Source organism: Pundamilia nyererei, unplaced genomic scaffold (genome assembly GCF_000239375.1).
Source record: "Pundamilia nyererei isolate P.nyererei 1_Seehausen unplaced genomic scaffold, PunNye1.0 scaffold00078, whole genome shotgun sequence".
NCBI classification, from domain to species: Eukaryota; Metazoa; Chordata; class Actinopteri; order Cichliformes; family Cichlidae; genus Pundamilia; species Pundamilia nyererei.
The window spans coordinates 1249964-1262272 of NW_005187479.1; positions in this window are offsets into that span (position 1 = coordinate 1249964).

Here is a 12309-nt window from a genome sequence, read left to right on the forward strand (position 1 = left end):
GTCTATTCATATTAATGTACAGAATTCACCTGCTTGCTGCTACTACTGCACATTCACCAGGTGTATATACTATATATATGTATATATATATAGTGTACATAGTTATACATATCAAACAAAAGTCCACCACACTATGTAAAGATGATGTTTACTTGAGAGAACTACAAGGCATCTGCACAAACATCCACATGTTGTGCCCACAAACATTTATTTTATCTACCACCACTGTCAGGAATTCTGTTTTGCTGCCAAACAACTAGTTCTGAACAAACTCAAACAATCAAGAACAAACTGATAACAATGATAAAAGACTACAAAAAGAAACTCTTCATAAAGTATATTTTCTGCAAGATATATTTATCAATTTGCAGAGGCCTAAGATTCCTAAAATATAGCTCAACCTTTGAAGTTGTCTAAAAAGGCTCTATAGACTATTTGTCATAACAAATCTTATTTTGTCTCCTTTAGATTGATGGCCTGGTTACTCCACTATGTAAAGTGAAAAACGAATCATAAAAAAGATACAACCATGTCCAGAGCACAGAGGTGGGTAGTAAAGAGTTACATTTACTTGAGTAAGTTTTTGAAAAAAAAATTACTTTTACTTTTTACTTTTACTTGAGTACATTTGTAAAGAAGAAACTGTACTTGTACTCCGCTACATTTGCAAAACTCGACTCGTTACTTAAAAGTAAGTTACTTAAAGTTTAACACACTAGATAATATGTCGCCAGTGGAGTTTCCGGTAACTGTTTTACCAAACTATGGCGGCCCAAGCGTTTCAAAGTAGCGGACACACGGAAAGAAGAAACATATGAAAACATGGCAGAGCCAGTCGTCTACACTAGAGCTGAAGAGGATGAACACCCTTGGCCTCAGATGCAAAGAATGTTTCGCTAACAGCTAGCCTGGTTAATGACGCTAGAGTCCCACGCACATGCAAACAGCTCGTCTCTACTGCTTTAACTGTTAAAACAGAAGGCAATACTGCGGGTGACATGATTTATTATGTGAAACAGTAGCTTGTTTAGTTTAAACAGTCTGCATTAAGCTGGACAAACACTGCGATTTTTTTTTCAGTCGCGTTATTCAGCTCCTGCTCAAACTGTACAATTGAATGTCAGGGGTTAGAAGTTCATAGATCACGATGCAGGGTCTCACACTATACGGCCTGATGCTCTGATGCGACTTGAGTGCTCAAACTGTGTGTCCATAACATGAAGCTTATCATACAAAATCTGTCCCTCGCTCTCCCTCTCTCTGTCTTTCACTCACACAGGCACACACACACACCACCACCATCAACTTTGCTAAATTACTAATGAAAAACATTGACCAGACAGGTGCAATTGATCAGCAATGTCCATCCAACTCTTTTCATGGTTGTTGTAGTCGTGATAATTTTGTGAGGCCACATTGAAAAGTCTTGGATACGGAAGCGTAGAGCTGCCACCCAGGCAAAAGAAAAATAGAGCTATATCACGTTATCGGAAAAGACGAGAAATACAGTGATGCCCAGAGTAACAGCCAAACAGGATGATCTATTGGCTAGCAGTCCGGAATTAATTGCAAACTGTTTGTGTGGGATATGAATGACAAGATTTTGTTTTTGGACAAGAGTTATTAAAAAGATCTCCAGTGTGATCAAATCTTCTTGCCAAACATCTGCAGTTTGCCAGTGTACAGCACTATAATGACCAGAGCTAATTCTTTTGAAAACCATACATCTTTCCACAGGTCTCAACTTCATCAGACATCACCTAGACTCAGAGCTGGATGAGGCCAGCGCAAACAACAGCCTAACCGACTAAGATGATGGATCCATGGGGTCAGGAAAGCCAGAAGCAGGGGAGCTGGAGAGGTACTTTTCATGTCCATTCACTGGAGGTGTGGATCTATTGCATGGCTTTCCTCACATCAGGAAGCTGTCGATTAAAATCAGTATAACTCTTCCTGCATCTGGAGCTTGTGAAGGACTTCTCAGTCATGCAGGACTCCTGTTAACTGCTAAACAGTTACAGCTTCACAGCAAGAACCTTGACAGCAAACTGCTGCTGAAGCTTAACCATCACTTCACTGAGTGAAGAAATGGCACATTTTTGCTAAATATGCAGAAATAAATGCGCACTTATACAATTTATGGTAAACTGAGCTGCCTTGTATGTTGAAGTTGCCTCGTTCTAATGTTTTCCCTGAGGCTGCTGTGCCATTTGGAGCAAAAATGAATATAAAGTTTACAGCATATCTTGTCGCTGTATATTGTTTGCACTGTTTATATATTTATATTATTTACTGTAGGTATTGCTGAAAAAAGCTTTGTTGTGAAAAACTGAAATCTGGAAATTAGGATTTTTATGCCTTATTTTTTGATGTTTTTACATATATTCTATTTGAAAATACTACAATTTGTATATTTATTTATTTTTGTTTGTCTGATAGCATTTATTTATAAAATAAATCGGACATTTCAAACAGTTACTCACTACTTGAGTAGGCTTTTCGCCAAGTACTTTTTTACTCTTACTTGAGTAACTTTTTTGACAACTATTTTTCACTTTTACTTGAGTAATAATATTTTAAAGTAATGCTACTCTTACTTGAGTGCAATTTTTGGGTACTCGACCCACCTCTGCCAGAGCACAACCATGCAGCATGTACACGTGATCTTAATCTAAAATGAAGGCCATAGTGGTGGTAATGTGATCCATAGGTGTATCTGTGGATGTTAGATCACTTTAGCTAGTCAATAAAGGCACCTTTAACAAGGACTTACACTTCAGAAGACCATATTCACAGCATTATGAACCCAGGAATTATGGTTAATTAAATGGAAGCCATCTAAAAAAAAATAAGAAAGAATGTGGAAGGGAACAGCAGCACCTCAAAGGAAACTCAAACATGCAAAGAGAAATATACAAATAATAATAATAAAAGTAATATTACTACAAACAAAGACCCCGGTCAACCCAATGCATCGCCCCTTAAAAACACACAAAAAAGAAACAGACAAAAAAAACATTAAGAAAAAGTCTCAGATTTGTTATTAGGAACTTTCAATGAGTGTTTTTTTTTAGTATAGTTGTCTTACTACTACGACGAAGTCTCACAGTGCACATTTTGGCCATCAAGACAAGAAAGTCAAGTCTGGTGTAATTTCCACAGCTCAAATATAACCTCAAATGTGGCACATTAATAAACACAATATTCTACTTTGCCAATTGGTGAGTCAAACAAATAACTTGCTCTGTTTCTCTCACTGGATTCACTCAAACAAAGTACACACACACTTAAGAAAGCAGATTTGTTTAATACTAGCTGTTTTCCCAGAGCCACAACCACTACCATGCAGGACTTTTTTATAGAGCAAAGCCATGTACTTGCACTTGCCAAGTCACAAGCTGAGTCACTTTGCAACAGAAGCCCTGCGGTCCTTCCCTTGCTAGAACGTAACACAAATTCAGTGTATCCACATTGCAGACTTGCAACGCTGTTAAAAACAAATTATGATCCTGTGTTTTTTAGGGTTAGGGCAAGTCTATTGGACAAGAGGTGAAACATCTTAAAAAAACAAAACAAAACAAAAAATAAACAACTTAGAGAAGTTCAATCGCCTTCTTTTCAAGCTCCTTAGACTACCATGACCTGGATGAGTGAGAACCTACAGATCTAAGATGCTATGTCTTTCACGCGCATACTATGGTGGTGGTAGGAATATCTGGGATTCATCAATTATTCTTTGTATTATGGGCAAAATAACGCTGCAAACATTAAAGTAATTCTCAGAGTGTCAATTACACTAATACATGCACTTATTCTATTATTGTACGGTCTCTACCCTACAATATAACGTGCCTTTAGTTGACTATTGTGAGTCAACACTACATAAATAAAACTGAATTGAATTGAAATAAAAACAAATCTCCATAAAGAGGCAGATAAGGGAACAAACTTTAATTTTTCATTTTTTAGTGATCAGTCACATTGGGAGAAAATTTCTTCCTTAATTGGTGCATAATGTTAATTCTGTCACTGAGTGGTGGATACTGCAAATTGTCCCCAGTTGCTGTGTTAAGCTTGCGTGTCCTAAGTCGGAGTTTCGGTCTGTGCGTTTCCTGTTTTATTTTGATAGTCCTTGTCCAGTGTCAGTGTATCTAGTTTTGCTTTCCTTTGTCTCATTATGTCTGATTTGTCTCAGCTGTGCTTCCACATATCCCCCCATCCTCTCATGTTTCTGTCTGTGTATTTTAGTTCTCAGTCTTCCCTTGCTTGTTGTCACGTCATATCTCCTCAGTGCTGTGCGTTTCCTTCGTGTTCCTAGTCTCCATAGTTCCTAGTTCTGGTTTCTTTTTTTCCAGTTCCTTTTGTCCATAGTTTGTTAGCTATAGTTATTATGCTTTGTTTTTTGTTTTCTGTATTTGAGTTTTTCCCAGTGCAATAAAAGCTGCCTCTTTTAGTTCATCCCTTTGTGTCCTGCGAGTCCTTTTGGGTCCAATCTCCTGCCTGCCACAGCACACATCACGACAATTTTCATTGCTGTAAATAATGTGATGACAAAAATTTGCTCATTAAAGACTGCTGAAAAAGAGTTTTACATGTAAACTAGCATATCAACACTAACTGGAAATGAAAATTATTATGACCGAGTAAACACTCCCTCTTTTTGAGCCATATTTTCATATTCACTTGCTGTCACCTGCATTTAGCTCGTACAACTGAAAAAGTAACAACCGTATAAGTGCATTTAAAGTACATTAGTATCAATATAATATAAGGTAGGATTCCAGAAGGATTCCTTTATCATCATCATCATCCATTAAAGGAAATTCAAGTCAGGTAAAAGATGAATGAGGCAAGCGTGCTGAATAAAATGTAATAGAGTTAACTTATTGACTCCTCTCTCCTCTCATGTGTTTTTAAGATAAATGTCATGGTCCACAATGACAGGCATTAATATTTCTAGCTCCACTGGAATAAAATGGAGGCACTGCTTTTTATTTACCTGTTGCCATGGAAAATCATGGCATCAGAGTTCCATAGATAATGGCCTTTTTTATGATCAATTGTACTGGAATCTGGAACAATCTCAGGGTTCATCAGCTCAGAACTCAAGGTTAGGCTCACTGTAGAAAGTATGAGCAAGAGAGTTAAGATGATCGTTATTAAGACAAGTAAAAAGTCTGACTTCTCTTCCCTACTAACAGAAGGGGGCTTTATTAATTCAAAAACGCTGGATTTGCACATGGAAAAAATAATACAGGAAAGTTCTGCTGTTCTGAAATAACTTGATATCATGATAATAATATTACCATGTTATCACTTTCGCTAAAGGCCCATAGCAAGGAGGTTAGAGATGGGTTACAGTGTGCTTCTACAGTTTTAATTATTAAATACCTATGTTCTTCTGGTATTGCCTCTGCCCCCAGGTGAATATTAACATATGGCTGAATTACATGCTACATTACTTCGTGATTTCTCCCTCTCTGCCTTTTCATATGCCTCTGTCTCTCCCAAACACATAAACACCTTGAGCTTGCCATGCTCCTAAACTTGTCTCTCTCTCTCTGCTGCTCTGTCTCTGAGTTGCAAAATCTCAGGAGAAAGACACATCATGGATGATAATGGCTTACCTGTAGTGTTGATACTTATTCATATCCTGAACAACAGAGCTGGCAAGCCAATAATTACTACACAGTGTGGGCAAACACTCCACAGACATTATCTAGAGGGGCCAGAGCCTTGTGTGTAACTGGTAGCACAAATCGATACCACCAAATGGCAGCTTGCAGATCTCATATAATTAGACAGAGACACAGGGAGGGAGCTCTGCAGGCCCAGACAGATGAACATTAAACAAGCATTTTTAGCCTGTTTCTCAACATGTTCCACCAAACATGCATTGGCTTGATATTGAATAGCAAAGCTAATCCCACACAAAGTGGGGACTGACTGGCAAAGAGACCTAAGAGACATTTAACAAAGCAACTTAAAGACAATAAGCAGCAGACATATATCAAAGAATCAGAACCAATTTTATCTTTTTGCATTTAAGCTTCTCTTTTGATTTGATTACAATTTGATTACAAATCTGATGGAATAGACATGTCGGCAACTGTTTTGTTTCTCTTTTTGTTTTACTTTTTCCTTTGGCGTCATGATCATTTGTGTCAGCTGTGTCTCCCCAGGTGTTTCCACTTCTCTCATTACCCTCTTGTGTATTTAAGTCCTCTGTCTCTAGCTGTTCCTTTTGTTTTGCTACTGCCAAGTTTCAGTTTCATTTGCATGCTCATGTTTAGACTTTTTCATGTTTATGTTTTGCATGTTCCTGTTCAGTTTCATGTTCTTGTCTCTCGTCAGTGTTTTCATAGTTAGTTTAGTTCTTTCCCAGTTTAGGTTTTAGTTTAGTTATGCCCTTGTCCACCTTGCCTTGTTTTTCTGTTTTTGGACACCAGCCTGAAATAAATGGCTCGCTTTTTGTTTGAGCATCAGTTCACTTCTCCCGTGTCTGCTTTTGGGTTAGGGTTCACTCCATAAGCACACCGGTGTGTTTATGGAGCTTAGTTAACTAAACTGAACTGAGATATACCAGTTTTTAAATTGTGTTGATAGGTCACGTGAAACCAGAGTCATGATAAAAAAAAATATACAAAACGTTTTTTCATAAATACTTTAGTCAATTTAAAAAAAACAAAAAACACCCCTTTACTATTGGTGGAAAATGTACCATGTCGACCAATCAAAAAATTATATGGAAACATGTGCCGTTGTTTAGGAAGAGGGTGAAGTTTTAGGAGTGACGTCGACAAGAGAGACAGTGAGTTTTGAGATGTGAGAGATTTGTGACATTTGGCATGTTTGGATTGTGTAGTTAGTGTGTAGTCTAGTCAATAGTTTTGTTTTGTGTGTCAAAACAATGAGGCAGCGACTCAGTGTCACAGTGGCTGCCTAAGTGCCACCAAAGGCAGTGTAAACGCTGTCTCCAGGTGGAAAACGGGAGGAGTGATACGCTTCTTGCATTCAGGCCTGCAGGTATCAGGCTTGTGATGTGCTCCTCTGTCTTAGTGGACATAAATAATTTTTTGGAGTGGCACAGATCCTTTGTAAAACTTCTTATTTGATGCAGAACGCCTCAATGCTCTGTAAATAGTTTGAAATGGTTATAAAAAAATGCCTTGGCTGCATCTTTAGGTAAATAGTTGCATATAACTTTGTTGTTTGCAAAACTTTTGCATAGGTTTTTAAAATTTACATTGTATATTTGCATTTCAAGTTATGAAAATGATTTGTTAAACATGTTTGTGGTTGTTACAGTAAACAATATAACTTTTTTTCTACTGTTTTATGTGTTTTTTGTCTGATTTTATATGAATTGTGTTAATATAGTATGTCAAAATGAAAAAAAAATAACATCAAATTTAAACGTGTGAGGTTGTGCTGAAAAGAATGATACCAAACAAGGCAAGATAAATAGTTTTTAAAGGTGAAATGCAGAGGTAAAATCAATGATAGAAAAAAAACCAGCCAATTATACCCTGGGCCCCAGAGGGTTAAACATTTTTTTTTAAAGTAACACAATAGTTACTTTTCCTAGTAATTAGGTAGTTTTATAATAGTGTAACTCAGTTACTTTTTTGAAGAAGTAACTATAACTAATTACTTTTTCCTTCCAACACTGGTAGTTGTGCACTTTGTAGTCTACCGATCAGTCATTGAAACAATTAAATAAGCACTGACTTTGATTGCTCATTACCTAATGTCACTATTACAACATGTGGTCTTTATAATTTTATATACAAATATTTCCTGCACAAATATCAGCATGGCACCATAACAGTGTTCAAGGAATTTCACTGCATTGTTCTATTTTGTTGCTGCTTTTTTCCACTTGTTCTTTTGTTAAGAGATTGTTACTTCCCTGTCATCAACTCGTCTGTGCTGACATGAAAATTCATCTTTTGTGGGGTAACCGTAGAGTGAACAGGACTACGTAGTATAAATACCAAGTATTTGGTTCCAAATTTAATAATGCCATTCATCATTATATATTGAGACAAGTGGAAAATAAGATGTGATGTATACCATCCTTAAAAAACACTCCAAAGAAGGAACAAAATGTTCATAAGTCCTTTTTTAGATTTAAATTAGACAGCAGATGTTAACAATACAGACTCAAAGGTATAAAATTATGCTTTTTTTTTCCCATGTTGCCTTATTTATATAGTTAAAACTTAGTAAAATGCCTCTCCTTTGATTCTAGATGATGCAGTCAATAATAACAAAAATAACTTCTTTTGGATAAAACCAAATCTCCAGAGATTGCAAATTTGTCACGGCTTTGCTAACTGCTGAAATCCTGGCATCTCTATTTCTCCAGATTGACAAATCAGAGACTTTATTTCCCTCCATTTATTTTTTTAACCATGGGGAAAAACCGCTAATGTTATGATTAATGCATATTTGGAGACAAATTTGTACAACTACTGCATATTTGTTCTGTTTCATGTCTAATCTAAGGCTTCTGATGATCAGTGCTTTCCATATACTGCGTAGCCATCCATCCGGGGAGTGTAGAAAGTGCTCTGATATGGAAATTGAGATTCATGCATGATGCCATCTGTTGATTTTATGTCAGTTTTTCAATAGCAATGGTCCTTGGAAAATAATTTCCTAACACAACCAAGGAAAAGGATCAAGCCATAAATGAGATTTCCACATCTTTACATGAACATAAAAAAAAAAAAAATCGCTAAATTTATTTAATGAATATAATTGGCGAGAGAAAGGAGAGCGCACGCGCGAGAGATATTTTTTAACCCCACTGTGCACTGATATGTATAAAGTACATCAAATTTATTTGGAATCGAGGCTTCCAATGCATCATTTATGTTGTGTGTGCCACTGCTACTGCTTCAATCAACATTTTTGTTAACATTTCTACCACAGATAATTGCTGAAGCATTCAATTCAAATAGGTATTTCAGACCTAAATATTCAAAAGAAAATACAATAAAAAAATAATCCCTCTAGCTTTAAGTTCATGTTTTATGTCAATGTTTATAAAATACACTTATTTGCCTGCTGCTAAGATAAACAGAAGTAAAACTGCTGATAATATTTGCTAGTTTAATAATTTCCAAGTCTGAAATTTATTTCTGTTTATTCTGTCACTTAGTCATTATGTTTAAGCATCTGCCAGCCTGTTGTAAATTGTGGAAAGAGTAAGTGCAATATGGAGCAATCTAAAAATTTGAGCAATCAGTGAATCAGAGTAACAAATGTATCTCATTTACATACTGGGTAAAACATGCACTTCCATGTGAATTATCCTATGACTGGAATGCCTGTTTTAAACAGTGCCTTAATCTTACTCTTCTTAAGAAGGATAAGGCCTGTGATGTGGAAAAGAGTTTACATGAGCCAGTCTATTGATTAGTTTAGCATCATGTTGATTAGCGACTGGTCCTGGTCACCATGGCTACATAAGTGCATTAACTGGTTTTTTTTTTTTTTATCTCACCAGAATTCTCTATTTTTATTCATTCGTTTTATTTCGTTTTCGTTTAAATGACTTCCCGTGTTTAACCTGGAATATACAATACAGGCTGATTAAAAAAAAAAAACTAACATCTACCTTTAATAAGGTTCTTTGTTAGGCAATATGGAACAGTGGGTAGATGGATGGATATAGACGGCCATCCATTTGTCTAAAGACACAATATCATTGGAGAAGCATTCATACTGAGAAAACACGCAAGTCAATATAGTCTGAATATGACAGTGTGGAGGAAAAAAACAGACAAATATGACACTCCTGGAAGCTTCAGAGGGAGGATATAAATCTCTCTTTACTAAAGCCATATAAGAGAAGCAAGCTGGGCAAGCATTCATATAAGACTTTCATCTCCCTTTACAATATTGGCCTTTCTAGTAAATGACTTTCATGATTCAAATGTGTCAAGAAGGTTTCCAGCTAATGCATGAATTATTCTCTCTTTCATTATTACCTTCATTCTCATTCACACTAGATGGTCCTTGATTTTTGTTGACAACAACAGTTCTCTTACTATCTCAAAGTACAGTAAAAGCATGAAAAAGAGAATAGTGTGCTTTCTGTATTTCAAGAACATTTCTTTAGCCTTTAATCATACAAGATGTGGATGTCAAAAAATGACAGAAAAGGTAAAATTACAGACATTTTACAGAAGGAAATGCAGAGAGCAGTAAGACAAAAAGAAAATGTGAATATATTAAAATGATATAATGCGCAACATCAACATTAGCTATAGTTTGAGAAAGCAGTTTCAGATTTGAACATCTGAAGGAGCACATGTCCTTGGGATGGAAATATGTTATTGCCACGTGTTGATGTAATATGGGATAGTGTCTTGATGTGTGATTTGACCATATAAGCATTCTAAAAAAAAACAACTAAAAAAAAACCAGCCCAATGATCAGATTCCTGTCTGTGATAAAACAGTTTGCACTCAGCATGTTCAAACAATTTCTTGGCATTCTATTTGCATCCAAGTAATGCCATCTGTTTCAATGATTACTTTAACATTCAAGTTGTGTGTGAGATACACTTGTGTATGGTACTGGGCTGGAAGAAAATGAGACAGTCTGTGTGTTCAAAGAGAAAGCCAAGTTTCTACTGTGGGACACACTGCTGAGTGCAATATCAGATTTAATATCAAAATAGCACTTTATTGCATATCAGTAAGTATTTGCAAAGGTGGGGTCATGGGTGGCATTACTGTAAAATCAAAAGACATCAAACATTCTTTGAAGATGGCATCAAATGAAGTACAGAGAGTGAGCTTTCGTCTTTGTTGCATTTCAATCACTGAATAATGGTGCCAATGATACAGTACTTGGATAGTTAATCCCAATGGATACTGGAAGCTTTCTAGGATATCGCTCTGAATACCCATAACTCAGAAATTCCTAACTCCGTTCTTCAAATCCAAGTTCTTTACAATATGATCCTAATCTTTTCTTTTCTAGTTCTTAAGCAGTGCCTTTAAGATTTGTTCTCGAGGAGGTTAGAGTGTGATTGAATTCTTAAAGGATTTTCTTGTTAGAATATTAAAAGACTTTTTGGTCTGAGTACAGATTGTTCAGCAGAGGTCAAAATAACCTCTCCTGTTATGGGGAAGACAAGTTTAGGAAGTTGGTTATGAACATATTTGAATACTGGGGCGATGTGATCCCTCAAAAGTTATCACAACCACAGCCTTGCAATAATGTACAAACTTTCACATCCACCCTACTTTCCTTTCTGACTTTGTGTAAAGTAAAATATTTTACATAAGCTCTGTTGCTCCAGGTTCATACTCCTCAAATCAGTTCAAATTTCAAACACATAATATATCTGTTAGCTTATAAATGTATCGACTATTACTGTTAAGTGTAGTTCCTACAAATAAATAATAGGGACTAGAAATACTGGGAAAAAATCAACACAAGGAAAAAAAGAAAAATCTTCTTTTCTTGAAAACTTTATTCTACGTATCAGACAAGAAGAGTGACAAATAATCTATTTCTTAGTTAGTCCAAAAACAACCAAAGTGTGATGTTTTTGTCATTTATATCAGGAGCCTTTGAATTTCATCACATTATATCATTTTCATTCGGAGATAAGCACTTGATGAGGCATTATGTGCAATACTTACTAGTATTTCCAAAAGACATTGTGGACTGTTCTACTAAGATACTCAAAAATAAAAAAACACCAGGAAATAAAATTCCTGGAAGATGCTGCTTCCGCGAAATTTTATTCTATTTTAGTTCGTATTTACCTTTCTGGATCAGAAACTAAAGCAAAACACTGTAGCTAATAGATGAATGCATATATTGATTGGAAGAGCTCAGTCAATGGGTCTTTACACCAGCAATTCAGACTTCTAAGAAGAAGACGTTAGATGTTGTTATATCATTTTTTTTCTATAGGTACTATGTTTTTTAGTTTTTTTCACATTTCAAACTGAATACTATTATAGTATTCATTGTGCCTCAGTGTTGTGAGCCAAGTGGCTTTGCTACACAAAACAGTAAAATGGCAGTTTATGAAACAGTAACTACGTTTAAGCTTTGATGCATGGTTTCAACACGCTTTTTATATTTTTCATTTTTTAAGTACACGGATTGAAGAATAGCTTTAACACAGTCTGACTGGTGGCAGCTTTTAAAATAGTAATCTATTCATTCCTCTTCATGGACACAAATTGTACTTGGAGTGTCAAGGAACAGCATAGGAGTAAGGAGGTGGTAGCACTGACATGAATGACACAGATTTCACATGAAGAACAACTA